Genomic DNA, 13,686 nt, shown 5'->3' on the forward strand with positions numbered 1-13,686 from the left:
CTTGCTTTATTCTTGTTTTCATTAATTAGCATTTTAATTATTTAGTAAATTTTTTTTCCATTTTAGTAGAAATTACTCTCGTCAATCCAAACACTTTCCGATTTCTCCAACTTGAAAACAATTAGGAAAATCAGTGCTTAACAACCAATCCTCGTGGGAACGATACTCACTCATCACTTTATTACTTTGTGCGACTAGTGCACTTGCTATATTTGCATGTTGTAGTAACAACGCATCAAGTTTTTGGTGCCGTTGCCGGGGATTGCCGGGGATTGAATTTTTGTGCTAGCATTGAATTTTTTTCTTGTGTTAGCTAGATTGGAGTTTTATCTTTGTTTTAATTGTTTATAGTTTAATTTTTGTTGTTCTTTTATGTGAGCTTGTGATTGCACTTTTTCTCTCGTTCTATGTAGTTTATGCGAAGAGCTAGACGTCAGCCAGTGGTTCCTGTTGATCCAGAGATTGAAAGAATCGCAAGAAGACTTAACAGAGAGAGAAGAGAACGAGAGGCTATTGTTGATCCAAATACCATAGTTGTTGAGATGACAGAAAATAGGACATTAAGGGAATTTTCAGTTCCCATGGTTGCTGGCAGTGGTTCGAGCATAACTAGACTAGTAGTACAAGCCAACAATTTCGAAATTAAGCCGGCAATCATCTAGATGATCCAGCAGTCGGTACAGTTTAAAGGAGATTTGAAGGAAGATCCAAATCTGCACATTACAAACTTTTTAGAGATTTGCGACACCTTCAAGTCAAATGGAGTGTCAGATGATGACATCAGATTGAGATTGTTCCGTTTTTCATTAAGGAATAAAACAAAGGGATGGTTAATGGCACTACCATCAGGAAAGATCATAGCATGGAATGAATTAGCATAGAAGTTCTTGACCAAATTCTTTCCTCCAGCAAAATTTGTAAAGCTGAGAAATGATATCACATTGTTTCTACAAGAAGAGTCTGAATCATTATATGAGGCTTGGGAAAGATACACAGAACTACTGAGGTGGTGTCCACACCATGGGTTGCCAGTTTGGATGCAAGTTCAAACGTTCTACAATGGGTTAATGGTTAATGTGCAAACAATGGTAGATGCAACATTAGGAGGAGTGTTTCAAAACAAGACACCTGAAGTGGCTTATGAGTTGCTTGAAGTTCTAGAAAGCAACAATTATCAAAGACCAAATGAGAGGATGTAATTGAAGAAATCTATGGGTCTTTATGAAGTTGATGCATATACAGCCATTTCAGCCCAACTTACAACACTTCAGAAATAACTGGGAAGTATGCAGGTAAATTCCATTCAAGCACCTCAACTAACTTGTGATTTTTGTGCAGGTAATCATGTGAGCAGTGAATGTCAAGTGGGGAACACGTTTGCTTCAGCTTCATCATCATCGGAATAGGTTAACTACTTGGCAGGAAATCAGAGGCAACAGAACAATCCGTTCTCCAACACGTATAATCCTGGTTGGAGGAATCATCCGAACTTGTCTTGGGGCAATAAAAATCAATAGAATCAGTAGAACACCCAATGGAACCAAAGGGTGATGCCAAACAATCAAGCGGGGGTGAACAATCAACCAAGGGCTCAAAGGTTGACAAAACTGGAAGATATGTTCAGAAAATTTATGCAAGAGACCACAGGTTTCATGAATGAGACAAGGAATAATTTCAGAAATCAAGGGGCGTCCATTCGGAACTTAGAGTACAGGTAGGTCAATTGGCCGATAAGCTAAATGAGAGACCACAGGGTTCCCTACCGAGCAACACAATGACAAATCCACAAGAACAAGTGAATGCAATAACTTTGAGAAGTGGGTCATGGAAGAGGTGGAACAATCAGGGAAAGAAGGAAGCCCACCAAAAGAAAAAGAAGATTCCGATGAGGAACTTGACGAAGAGATAATTGCTGAAGATAAACCAACCACTCTTAGGGAAGATGAACAAAAGCGGGAAGAGAGGCAAAGGCAAAAGAAAGAAAAATTTCCATTTCCCAAGATACCACCAGAGTTGGCACATCACACTCCTACGGTGCCTTTTCCTCAGAGGCTCAGAAAAGAAAAACAGGATATGCAGTTCATTAAATTTCTTGATGTATTTAAAAAATTGCAAATTAACATTCCTTTTGCAGATGCATTGCAACAGATGCCGAGCTACGTAAAATTTCTCAAGGAGATTTTTCCAACAAAAGGAAGTTGGATAATGAGGAAACATTGATGCTAATAGAGGAATTCAGTGCCATTCTACAGAAGAAGCTGCCACCAAAACTTAAAGATCTAGGGAGTTTCACTATCCTTTGTGTTATAGGAAATATTACATTTGATAGAGTTTTGTGTGATCTGGGTGCAAGCATAAATCTTATGCCTTTTTCTGTTTTTAAGAAATTAGGAATGGTGAAGTGAAGCAGACAACCATATGCTTGTAGCTTACAGATAGATCCATAAAGCATCCGAGGGGCATTGTTGAAGATATGCTGGTTAAGGTGGAAAAATTTATTTTTCCAGCAGATTTCTTTGTGTTGGATATGGAAGAAGCTAAGGAGATTCCTCCATCCTGGGACGACCATTTCTAGCTACAGGAAGAGCTTTAATTAATGTTCAAGAGGGGAAGTTGATCATGAGGATGCAAAAGGAGGAAGTGACATTCAATGTCCTTAAGTCTCTGAAAGTTCCACCGAAGTGAGAGTCGTGTTTCAAAATTGACTCGGTGGGTTAATCAACAATTGAAACTTCCCAGCTTAACAATCCTAATTCGTCAATTAAGGGATGCACGGTCAAGTCAAGGCAATTCAAGGAGGAGGGCCACAACCTAGAAGTTTTTACACCATTCTGAGATGGGTCACAATTGAGCTCGTGGCTTCACAAGGGACAGATTCCTCAGCTCAAAAAGGTTGATGGAAAGTCAAGAAAACGGAAACTGTCGATGAGAATCTTCGAACCATGAATAGAATGACCAAGGGATGGAAATGGGCGGTTAAGCTCTCAACAAAGGCCCAATGTGACAAAAATCATCAACAATTGAAGGTTCGGTGTAAGGACAATGTTCGGGAGATGATGCATTCGGATAGTTTAGATTGACATGAGGACTTGAGAAAGTCGAGCTTCCAACTATAAACAAGCACTTATTGGGAGGCAACCCAAATGTTTTCAATTGTTTGTTTGTTGTTTGTTGTTTTAAATTTGTTTAGTTATTTTATGGTTTAGAATAATTTTAATTTTGAGTGTTTTTGGGTGTTTCAGGTGAATTATCGAATTAAGGTGAAAAAGAGGGATTTCGAGTTATCATTGCGGCGAAAAATTTTTATTCGTCGCGGCATCGACTGTAATTAAGAACTTCGCCGCTACGAAGAATAATTGTTTTATATAAAAGCCCACGTAACTCTTCATTTTTCGCGAAAAATTTCAAAACACATCCAAGAGCCAAACACTCCACCTTCAATCCAGAGTCTCTCCAGTGAATTTCCATCCCTTTACCTCACTCCTTAACCATCACAAACACTAAAACAAGTCATTTTAGCGAAGATTTTTGCGAAAATTTGAAGAAAATTTTGGAAACCCCTGGTTTTCAAAAATTGGGGATAAATCTGGCCAAAATTGGTGAAATTGGTGGTGCATTCATCATGGGAAAGGTAAGATTTCGAGTTCTCCAACATCTAAATTGGTCAATTTCGATTGTAGTGATTTAAATTTGAGATATTGCTTAAATGAGTTGATTTGTCGATTTTTGGGATTGTTTGTGGGTTGATTTTGATTAAAGGAGTGTGGATTTTGTTTTTTATGGTGTTGAGGAGGTTGGGTTTTCGATTGGGGAGTGTTTTGTTGAGTTTGGAAGAATAGAGATTTTGGGGGTCTTAGTGCAATATTTCAAAACTTTGGTGTTTTTTTTATTTTTTTTTTTGCAGGACTGATTTTGGTCAGTTGTAAGGGTACTTAACATTGAATTGTCTGGTTGAATCCTTAGTTTGGGGGTACATTTGGGTATTCACAGTGAAAACCAAACATGCCGATCAAAATACCTTCCAAGGGTAAGGGAAAAGGGAAACACGTAGACAATAGGTCTGTAAGTGAAAAGGCTCGGCAACGGTATGAAAGTGTAATCAAAAGAAAAGATAAGGGGTTTATTGTAGAGTGTGGATTGACCACTGCCCATGTAGAAGATTAGAGTTGATGGAGAAAGTGGGATTTCTTAATGAGTGAACCCGAACATCTAGCCATAGAGCCAATAGTGAGAGAGTTTTATGCCAATTTCCCTGAGTGTGATCCCGGGCATGTATATGTGAGGGGTATAGATGTACCAATCGATGCAAAGGCTATCAATGATTTCTACAAACTACCTCAAATTGATCGTGATGAGTATCAGGAATTTAAAAAGAGACAGTTTGAGAAGGACGAGATCCTAAAGGTCATAGCAAAGCCGGATACCCCTTAGGAGATTTCGAAGAAGGGAAGATAGAGCATTAAGGGAATGAATTTGATTCCAATGGCTAGACTATGGCAGTACTTTGTATATGCAAGGATGATGCCAGAGACGCATTATAGTACAGTGACTTTTGATAAGGAAATGTTGCTTTATTCCATTGCCTCTGGAAAGACCATGGATGTGGGAAATATCATCATGATGAGTATACAGCACGCAGCCAAACCAGGGTAAGGGAGCTTCCCCTTCCCACATCTCATCACTGAGTTGTGCACTCGAGCGGGAGTCGAGAAGGCAGATGATGAACCACTTATCCATCCTGCCCCTGTCTTCAGCACCAACTAGTTTAACAAGCATCTTGAGCGTCCACCCAGTGAAGGACCCAAATTCGGAATGAAAAGACGAAGAACCATAGTAGCTGCCACATCATCCAGTTCAACATCCACAATGAAAGAGCTGTTGCAGCAGGTTTTGGGTAATATGAAACGGATGAAACGATGTCAAGGTTGGCTGGCAGAGCAGACCCGAATGCTGTATGATATGCAACACAGATGCTGCACCAAGCTAGACATTGATACTTCGAGCTTCCAATGGGAAGACTAGGATTCCAAGGAATGGATGGACTCAGAAGCAGAAGATGACGACACCGAAGGAAAGGAGGAGGCCGAAAAATGAAACCTGAGCACCTATTTTGTAGTTTTTTTTTTTTTTTAATTGTCATTGTCTTTTATTTTGTACATTGAACCTAATTTTCTTTTTGTTTTAGATTGTTAATTTTTGTTTGAACTTCCCAGTGGTTGTAAAGGCAAGATTAGGTTGTAATATTTTCATATTAGTCAGTGAAATTATCTAACACAATAGACACCACAGAATTTCAATTGTTTTACAGATTTTGGTGATGAGAAAGTTAAGGAACAGGTGTGCATTCTGTTGAATGAAACTCAAACTTTACGAATTAATTAGGGAACTATCTCGCACCTTTGTAAATACTGTTTTTCTATTCCTAAATTGTGCATAATGTGACATTGGGGACAATGTCATCTTTAGTTTGGGGGTGGGAAAATTCAAAATTTTGAATTGTTCTTAGTTGTTTTCATGTTTTGTGTTGTTGTGCCAGCGATGAATTGCATAAGTTTATGATGAGAATAGGATTGTTGGGATTTTATTTTTGAAAAATGTTAAGCATTGCTTCAAGTTTAGGTTGGTTGACTTGACTTAGCTTGAGGTTTATTGAGTGGTTCAACCACCATTTTCATTTTTTTTTGGCATGCTTTAATTCATTTTATGTGGTTAGGTGAAGTCTTGATAATGTTGGTGGACCCTAGAATCTAGTTAAGAAGTGCTTGAGGCGAAATTCTAGGAATAGACATTATTGAGGAAGCGATTTAGGTAGTTTTTTTCGAAACGTTTGAGCCTTTCTAGTCAACCATGAAAATTATCCCTAGTCACCTATTTGAACCTTCTGAAATCATCATTGTCCTAATTTTTCTTGTGCAACCAATAATTCCCAAGCCTTTCACCCTAGACATGTTTCACAACCCTTAAGAGAATTCTAAACCTAATGCAAACACAAAAGGCTTGGAGAGTTGTGTGAATGAACTAAAAGAATAGTTTGGGGGTCGTGAGAAGGGGCAAGAAGAGAAGGGGTAATTAACCTCAATAAATTTTTGTTATTTCTAAAAAAAAAAAAAAAAAAAAGAAATTTGAGAGTTTCATCTTAGAATCAAAAATAAGAATTGCACATGTTGAGGTTTATAAAAGGGTTGACACCTTGAGCAGTGGTTGAGAAAGAAAGTGGAAATTGAGGTAAATATTTGAGGTGATTCTTAGTGTTTGCTTAAAGGAAACCGAGTTCTTTTGTTTTGTATATCATATCCTTTTCTTTGCAACCCACTAACCGAGCCTAACGTTACCAGCCTGTAAAGACCTTTTAATCCTTAGTGATGTCTAGTCCTCATTAGTGGAGAGTAGTTCGATACTTAGGCTTATGGAGTCTGCCGCCATTTGATAAACTTTACATTTCTACATAAAATAATCTAGGACGTCGGAAGGTAGACAGAAGTGGGGATCACCTACTCAGGGGACCAATAGAGAAAGAGAGTCAATTCAACTTATAACTTATTGGAGTGTTGAGCATTTTCCAGTAATAATTTTTCAACAATTATTGAGACTTGTATAAATTCTAGGCAGTTGTTTGTGTCTGAGTTTGAGTCTAATTTTTTTCTTGTCATTTTCAATTTTGTTGTTTTTTTTTTTTCTTTTGTTAGTTGTTTTTCTTTTAGTCGTGTCACACCCAGCCTTCTGCCGGCTTGCCCGGCGGGCCTAGGCCCAGACCCGAGTGTGAATTCTAGGTACTATCCCCCCCCCCCCCCCCCCCCCCCTTAAGGGATTTCTTTCGCCTCCCCCATGACTCGAACCCATGCCCAAGGGGCTATAGGCAAATGGGAAGCATCATGAGTACCATCAGGCCAGCTAAGCTAGCCTGATGGTACTCATGATGCTTCCCATACCATTAGTGCTCCATTTCCAACTCGTAGGTCCACCTCTCCCTTGGCGAGCACTCAACTCTGCCTTAGTCCCTGCACATCAGTACAAATGTGAGTAGCACATCCTGGGTCAATGACCCAAGATGTTATGGGAGAGAAGTTAATCTCAATTATAAATATACCTGAAGTCGTAGCCTATGACTTCTTCTTGCTTGCGAGGAAAACCTTGCAGTGTTTCCTCCAATGGCCAGGCTTGCCACAATAGAAGCAAACTACTTTGCACTTCCCTATGCCACTCTCAGGCCCAAGATCAACCTGTCCTTTGGGCTTGGGCTTGGGCAAGGCCAAACCCTTGCCGTTACCCTTTCCTTTATTGGTAGAAACCAGTAAAATAGGCTTGGACTTCTTCAATTCCTGCTCTGCAGTCCTCAGCATGTTTAAAAGCTCCGACAGGGTTTTCACCATCGCGTTCATATTGAAGTTCATTATGAACAGTGTATAAGAGTCTGGCAAGGATTGTAGAATCAATCCACTTGTAATTCTACATCCAACTCAAATCCCAAAGTCTCAAGCCTCTCTATGTGCTCGATCATTTTGAGCACATGAGGACCAACTTGGGCTCCCTCAGTCAGACGACTTCCAAACAGTGCTTTTGACACCTTGTACCTCTCATGTCAAGCATTCCCTTCGAAAAGCTCCTTGAGGTGTAGAATGATGGCAGCAACGTCCATATTCTCATGCTACTTTTGTAGCACTGGTGTCATCGATGCTAACATCAAGCATTGAACGCCATCAGCATCACCAAGGAAGTTTTGATAAGTATCCTTTACTTCCTGAGTGGTGATAATCTGAGAATTATACTATTTTATTTAGGCTTTTTGGCTGGATTTTGGATACTTCTGAGTTCGTTTATGCCTGAATTGCTACTTAACTCTATATATTTTATCTTTGTAGGCCTAAACGATGATTTTGAGCATAAATGATAGTTTTGAGCATAACTTGCATAACTTGCATTTGAAAACTCAGAATGACCTGATTTTAGAAACTTTTGGAAATATAAGAAGTAGAACTACAACTTTCATGTTTTGGGTTTCTCATAATTCTGACTGGACAAGGGTGAAAACTTGGCCAAGTCCTGCACAGTACGTTAGAAACTGAAGAAAAACATCTTTGGACGTGCTTTAGTATTTCTGCCATAACTTGAGTTGTAGACCTCAGATTGTGCTGATTCTTGAATTAGTAGAAATATATTTTAAAGGGATACAATTCATATGTTTAGAACTTTTCCAGATTCAGACTCTATCATGCTCAAATTTGGCCCGAAAAATTCTCGGCCTAGCAAGGAAAAAGCTTCGCTGTGGCAAAAACTGCATCAAATGTAAAAAGTAAAACGACGCGTTTTGGCTTACTAGGGCTTCATCCATAAGTGAGAGAGGTATAAATTAGGATGAATAGGAAGAGAAAAGGGTCTTGGTTCGTCATTTGGAAGGCAGCTCTTGGAAGGAGAAGATTATTGAAGATTTGGGCTTCAAATTAGAGAAGATTTCTCCATCTTTTGCTTGTTTTTCAATGATGAATCTTGATTCAGTTTGTTGTTGTTATTTTATTTCATTTTTGGGTATGAACTAAATTGTTTAGCTAGGGTTTGATGTAACCTTGATACAATGATTCAAATTTATATGAATTGATTTACTTTGAGTTTTAATTTCATGATGGCGTGTTTATCTCTTTGCTTGATGACTCTTGGATGCTTGATCACCATCCAAATGTGTGTGGTTCACAATGATACTGAGAAGTGATTTGTGATTGTGCCTCTTGGGATAAATACCATAGATTAAGCAAATGCTAGAGAAAGGTTTAGCGATCTATGAAATCTAGATAGAATTCCATAAAGCTTAAAAGACTTTGAACTATTAATCTTCATTTTGTTAGGTGCGGAAGCTTAATAGGAATAAGTAGGGAAATGTAGCCTGAGAAGGTATGTTTTACAATTTAGAGAATTCGATTTTCAATCAAGGAATTAGAACTTGGGTAATCAACACCCTAGCATTTTTTAGCATTGTTTAATTAGTTAAGTTGTTTGGTTTTGCTTTGATTTCATTATCAGTCATTTATTTTTTGTTAATTTGTATTTGGTTTGTTAATTTTCCATCAATCCAATTTATTGTTGCTTCAATTAGGACTTAAACTAGAGAAATCGGTACTTAGTAACACTATCCTCGTGGGAACGATACTCTACTTATCACTTTATCACTTTTTGCGACTAATGCACTTGGTACACATTGCATGTTGTAATTACAATGCATCAAGTGGCATCAGGATCAGGCTCAGCCATGTATGGCTTTTCAAGGATATACAATTTCTTTTATGACTTAAGTATAATCCAAAGATTACGATACCAGTCCAAGAAATTGGATCCATCCAACCTATTTTCTTTCTCGATTATCGGTCGCATGTTCATAATGCTCGTTTTGGTGAATCTACAATTGTAGAAAAGATAAAGTAATTATAAAGTTCATTATTATTTAATATAGTCTTTTATTAAACGAGGCTCCCACTATTTTCCTCAAGCCAATAGCCCTCACTATTAACTCGGGAAAGCCCGTTGACTTTTGTAAAACCCCTTCCTAGCCGGGTATTTCCTAAGTATCCCTTGGCGATTGAGAACCTAGAAAACGCACGCGTAGGAAAGAAGTTTATTTTAAAATCCTATTTAAAGAATAAACCTGTAGTTTAAAAATATATATATACTTTTTTAAATTTAATTTAATTTCTAAACTATATTAAATTCATTGTACAAGTCAAAAATATAGTTTCCTTTCTTGTAGTAAATTATGAAATCTATAGTAATCCTTACTAGAACATACACACTTTTACAAAATTTACTGGCAATTTGATTTCCTTTATTAACACAAACATATATACTCCATTTTAACATGGACATATTTACTACATTATGAGATATAAACATAATTACTACACTAAATACTAGCAAAACCATTCAAAAGTCATAATTAAAACATTCTTTCATGCTCATAGCGTCCCTCGGAATTCTCTCCCAGCTTCATGCCTTAATCCTTACCTGCAAAACATTTTAAAACATTTCATGGGGTGAGCGCTAATCACTCAGTAAGGGAAAATGGTCATTTATAAACTATTAAGGTTCATTATACAAGTATATTACTTAGGACCTTACCTACCTACAAAACATGACCCTCATTCTTTGACATAACAAGTTCATCAAACATATCATACACTTTGGACTTTTCTCATAAACATAAGTCATAACATAACCACACATAATATAACATAGAACATATATGACTTATGAAGTATTCATGTACTTGGCATGCTTATTTCTTTTGTCTTTATACTTGATGGTTTCATTAGTCTTTGTTATCTGATCGGATTCATTTGAACCATTACCTTGTTCTTGGTCGTCACCTCAAAGGACTCATGGTTTCCATAAGAATTATATTCCTCTGATCTTGGTTTATACCTCAAGAGACTCATGGAATTCATTCTTTAACATTTCATAAATTTTTTTTATAAGACAACTAAATAAGCTATATGTATTACCATTATGAATGTAAACATATGGAATAACATCTCCCATACTCAATCATACTAAATTCTCCTACTAAACTTCTTAACTTAATTCATTAAATTTCTCATACAATACAAGGAATTTTAATAGTAAGATTATTCAGGGGTTTATTAGAATTAAAAACAAATGGGAATTTCCATTAAGAAGGTGGATGCCATATAGTTCGTCACTTTTCAGCCAACTTTTCCCTTATCTTCCAGTTCGAATTGATTTTTGGCTAAAACATAACAGTTTTAGGTCTATTTCTAAAATTTTTAATACTTCAAGAATCAACTCAATCGGACTTCTATAACCTCAGTTATGACCGATTCAGTGAAGCATGTACAGTATAAGTCTTAAAAAGCCAAATCCGAATTCTATTCATTTTGACCATGTCACCTTCATTTGCACATTCATATCATTCTAAGTATAAAAGGCCATAACAATCTCCCTTTTTACAAAACCAGAAAATGCCAAAACATCGTCCAACTACAATTCTCTTAATTGGCATAATCATCCTCCATATGCACACATACACCAATCAACACACCCATTTAAACAATCCATAACCAAAACATAGCCTCACACCCATATTAAAATAAATAAATGTAAGTTTCATAAACCATAGGTGTTATCAATTGTAGTCATAAGGGAGATTTTTTTTTCCTTACCTTAGTATTCAAAGCACAAGGACACTCCTCCTTAGCTCTAAAGGTTCACCCTTTCTACCTTACACACATAACCACTTATGAATTTCTCTTTTAACTAAAAGATCAGAACAACTAGGGTTTTGAAACTAACCTTAAACCCTGAGATTGAAGTTCTTTAAGTGTGGATGGCGATCTCCTTTGAAAATCAACTTGAAATCCTATGAAAATTTGAGAATAAAATGCTTGAATTAGTGGCTTTTATGGTGGATCTGAGAGATGAAGAAGAAGATGATGCATTTGGGGTGTAAAAGGCCGACTCGTCTCTCTTAAAACATTGTAAATATTTATTCCATTGTTACTCTATTATGATTGGTTAATAAAAGTTTGATATAAGGGTCATTTGGCATAAATTTTTCATATAAGGGCGTTTTGGTCATTTCTACCACAACATAAAGATTAGCACTCATTTAATGCCATTTGACTTCTTTAAAACACTTAACAATTAAGCAATCCTATTAGCTAAATGACTAATTTATCCTTGGTGCACTTTTATGGACACTTAAATCATATGGATTTGTATGAAAAGACCATTATACCCTTGGTTACTGTTTACACCATTTAACCTTGTCAATCAACTTTATGAACATTCTACCCTCATTTCTCTTCAATGACATCACCCCTTACACTTTATAATGTCCACATCTCGAAATACATGTAAATTGACCATTTTACCCTTCCATTCAAAAAAAGAAAATTACTTGAAAAGGTAAATTTCATACCTTAGGGCATCGGAATAATAACGCAGGGTTTACAGCTTTCCTAGTGGATTGAGATCCCATCCTACCCATTTCAAACCTTCGCTTTGGCGAATAAGCCAAAATGAGTTGATTAGGTAGGCCAACAAACTTAATCCACACTAGTTGATAGCTCCTACCATCAACCTCAAATGTGAAAAAGCCAACAAGCCAATCACACAATCTAATGGCCCCAACCATTGTCCTCAAGTGTGATTCTCAGTATCAGTAGAGTAGACAGTATATGCCACCACGTACACACAGTATGTGTACTTCTCTACTATGCCTATGACGTGTTTATCAACCTTCGCTTTGGCAAACAAGCAAAACCGTCATTTTAAGTCAACCCATCACCATTAAGGAAAACTCCCATGAATCTTAACCTCCCACTGGTAGAAGTGTACCCTTCACTTTGGTGAACAAGGTTCCGACGAACAGTGGTTTGATTAAGACCATGGTGATGGAAGGCATACGTGACTTAATATACTTTAATTGAGGGTTTATTATTTAATGTCTCACCAGATTATTATCTTTGTTAGAATGACATTCTTTGGCATGTTATTGAACATTCAACCTTAGCATGCATTCTATACAAAATACAAAAACGTGCCGGTACATGGCCTAACTAAAACCGATTTCCTCGAGCCTAGAGGAATCGGTAGGTCACCTAGGGGTCCTGTAATAAATATCTTGAGTCTTCAAGTACGATTGCCTCGTCCTTTGCTCCGTCTCAAGTACATTAAAAAAACATTATACTGAATTTACAATAAAATTAATCTCAAACTAATTTTATGTAACGCCCCGCTTGAGGTACGTTGTTATTGTTTCCTCTTTTGCCCTTAATCGAGTTGGTTTTTGTTATTATTATTTGCTTGAGTGTTGTGTTGAATGTTTGCCTTGAAAATTGGATGAAAACAGGAGAAGTTCAGTCTGCCGTTCTTCGCCGGGGCGAAGAAGAAGCTTCGCCGCGGCGAAGATGTGTTGAAACCAAGGGGAACTCCCTGGACAGTTTCGCCGCGGCGACAGAGGTTTCTTCGCCGCGACGACGGGCCGAATAAAATGTTGATTGAGTTTTAGATATTTTCTTCCTTAAGGACAATTTGACCTTTCTACCCCTAATTAGCAGGAAAAGTGGGGAGTTAATTGTAAGGATTTTTCATGGAGAATAGGTTGAGATGGGGGTGAGTTTGTAATGCATCCAAGAATCTGGAGGGATTCCCAAGTAGAACACAGGGCAAATGGGAATGATTGTGTTAATATTTCATTAAAAGGAATTAGAATCAAAGAAACCCCTCATTTCTTCTTCTCAACGTGACTCTCCATTCTTCTCCTCTCAACTTCTCTTTCTTTTGATCAGGGATTTCCAAGGGATTTTTGAAGGATTTTGGGGTAGAAAAGCACCTAAGGCTTCCTAAGGTAAGGATTTCTCCTTAATTTTGTAATTTGTGAGTTTTAGTCATTTTGGTGTGTGAGGGTTTTCATTCTTTTGGTTAGATTTAGGAGAGTCAGCTAATCATTGAAAGGAAGAGTTGTGAATCTCTCCTTAACAAGTAGTAAAACCCAACCCAGTTGAGATTTATGAATTTTCTTGATTAGGGTTTTGATAGAAATGATGTATGTATGTGATGTCATGTAATATAGCATGTATGAAGGATTGAATAGAGATTTCTATGCTTTGTGATTGTTTATACCTGCAAATTTGAAATGGGTTGTTGGTTTGGCAAGGTAGTTGGATGAATTTAAGGGGTTTA

General features: G+C 37.2%; 1 non-coding gene across 1 annotated transcript; it reads right to left on the reverse strand.

Annotated features, from left to right (window-relative positions):
• Positions 1-920: 920 nt before the first annotated feature.
• Positions 921-1,027, reverse strand: LOC116130287. Its single transcript, XR_004128028.1, has one exon. It is a non-coding gene; the product is annotated as a small nucleolar RNA R71 (small nucleolar RNA).
• Positions 1,028-13,686: the final 12,659 nt, after the last annotated feature.

The sequence above is a fragment of the Pistacia vera genome, unplaced genomic scaffold (assembly GCF_008641045.1).
Source record: "Pistacia vera cultivar Batoury unplaced genomic scaffold, PisVer_v2 Contig218, whole genome shotgun sequence".
Lineage (NCBI taxonomy): Eukaryota > Viridiplantae > Streptophyta > Magnoliopsida > Sapindales > Anacardiaceae > Pistacia > Pistacia vera.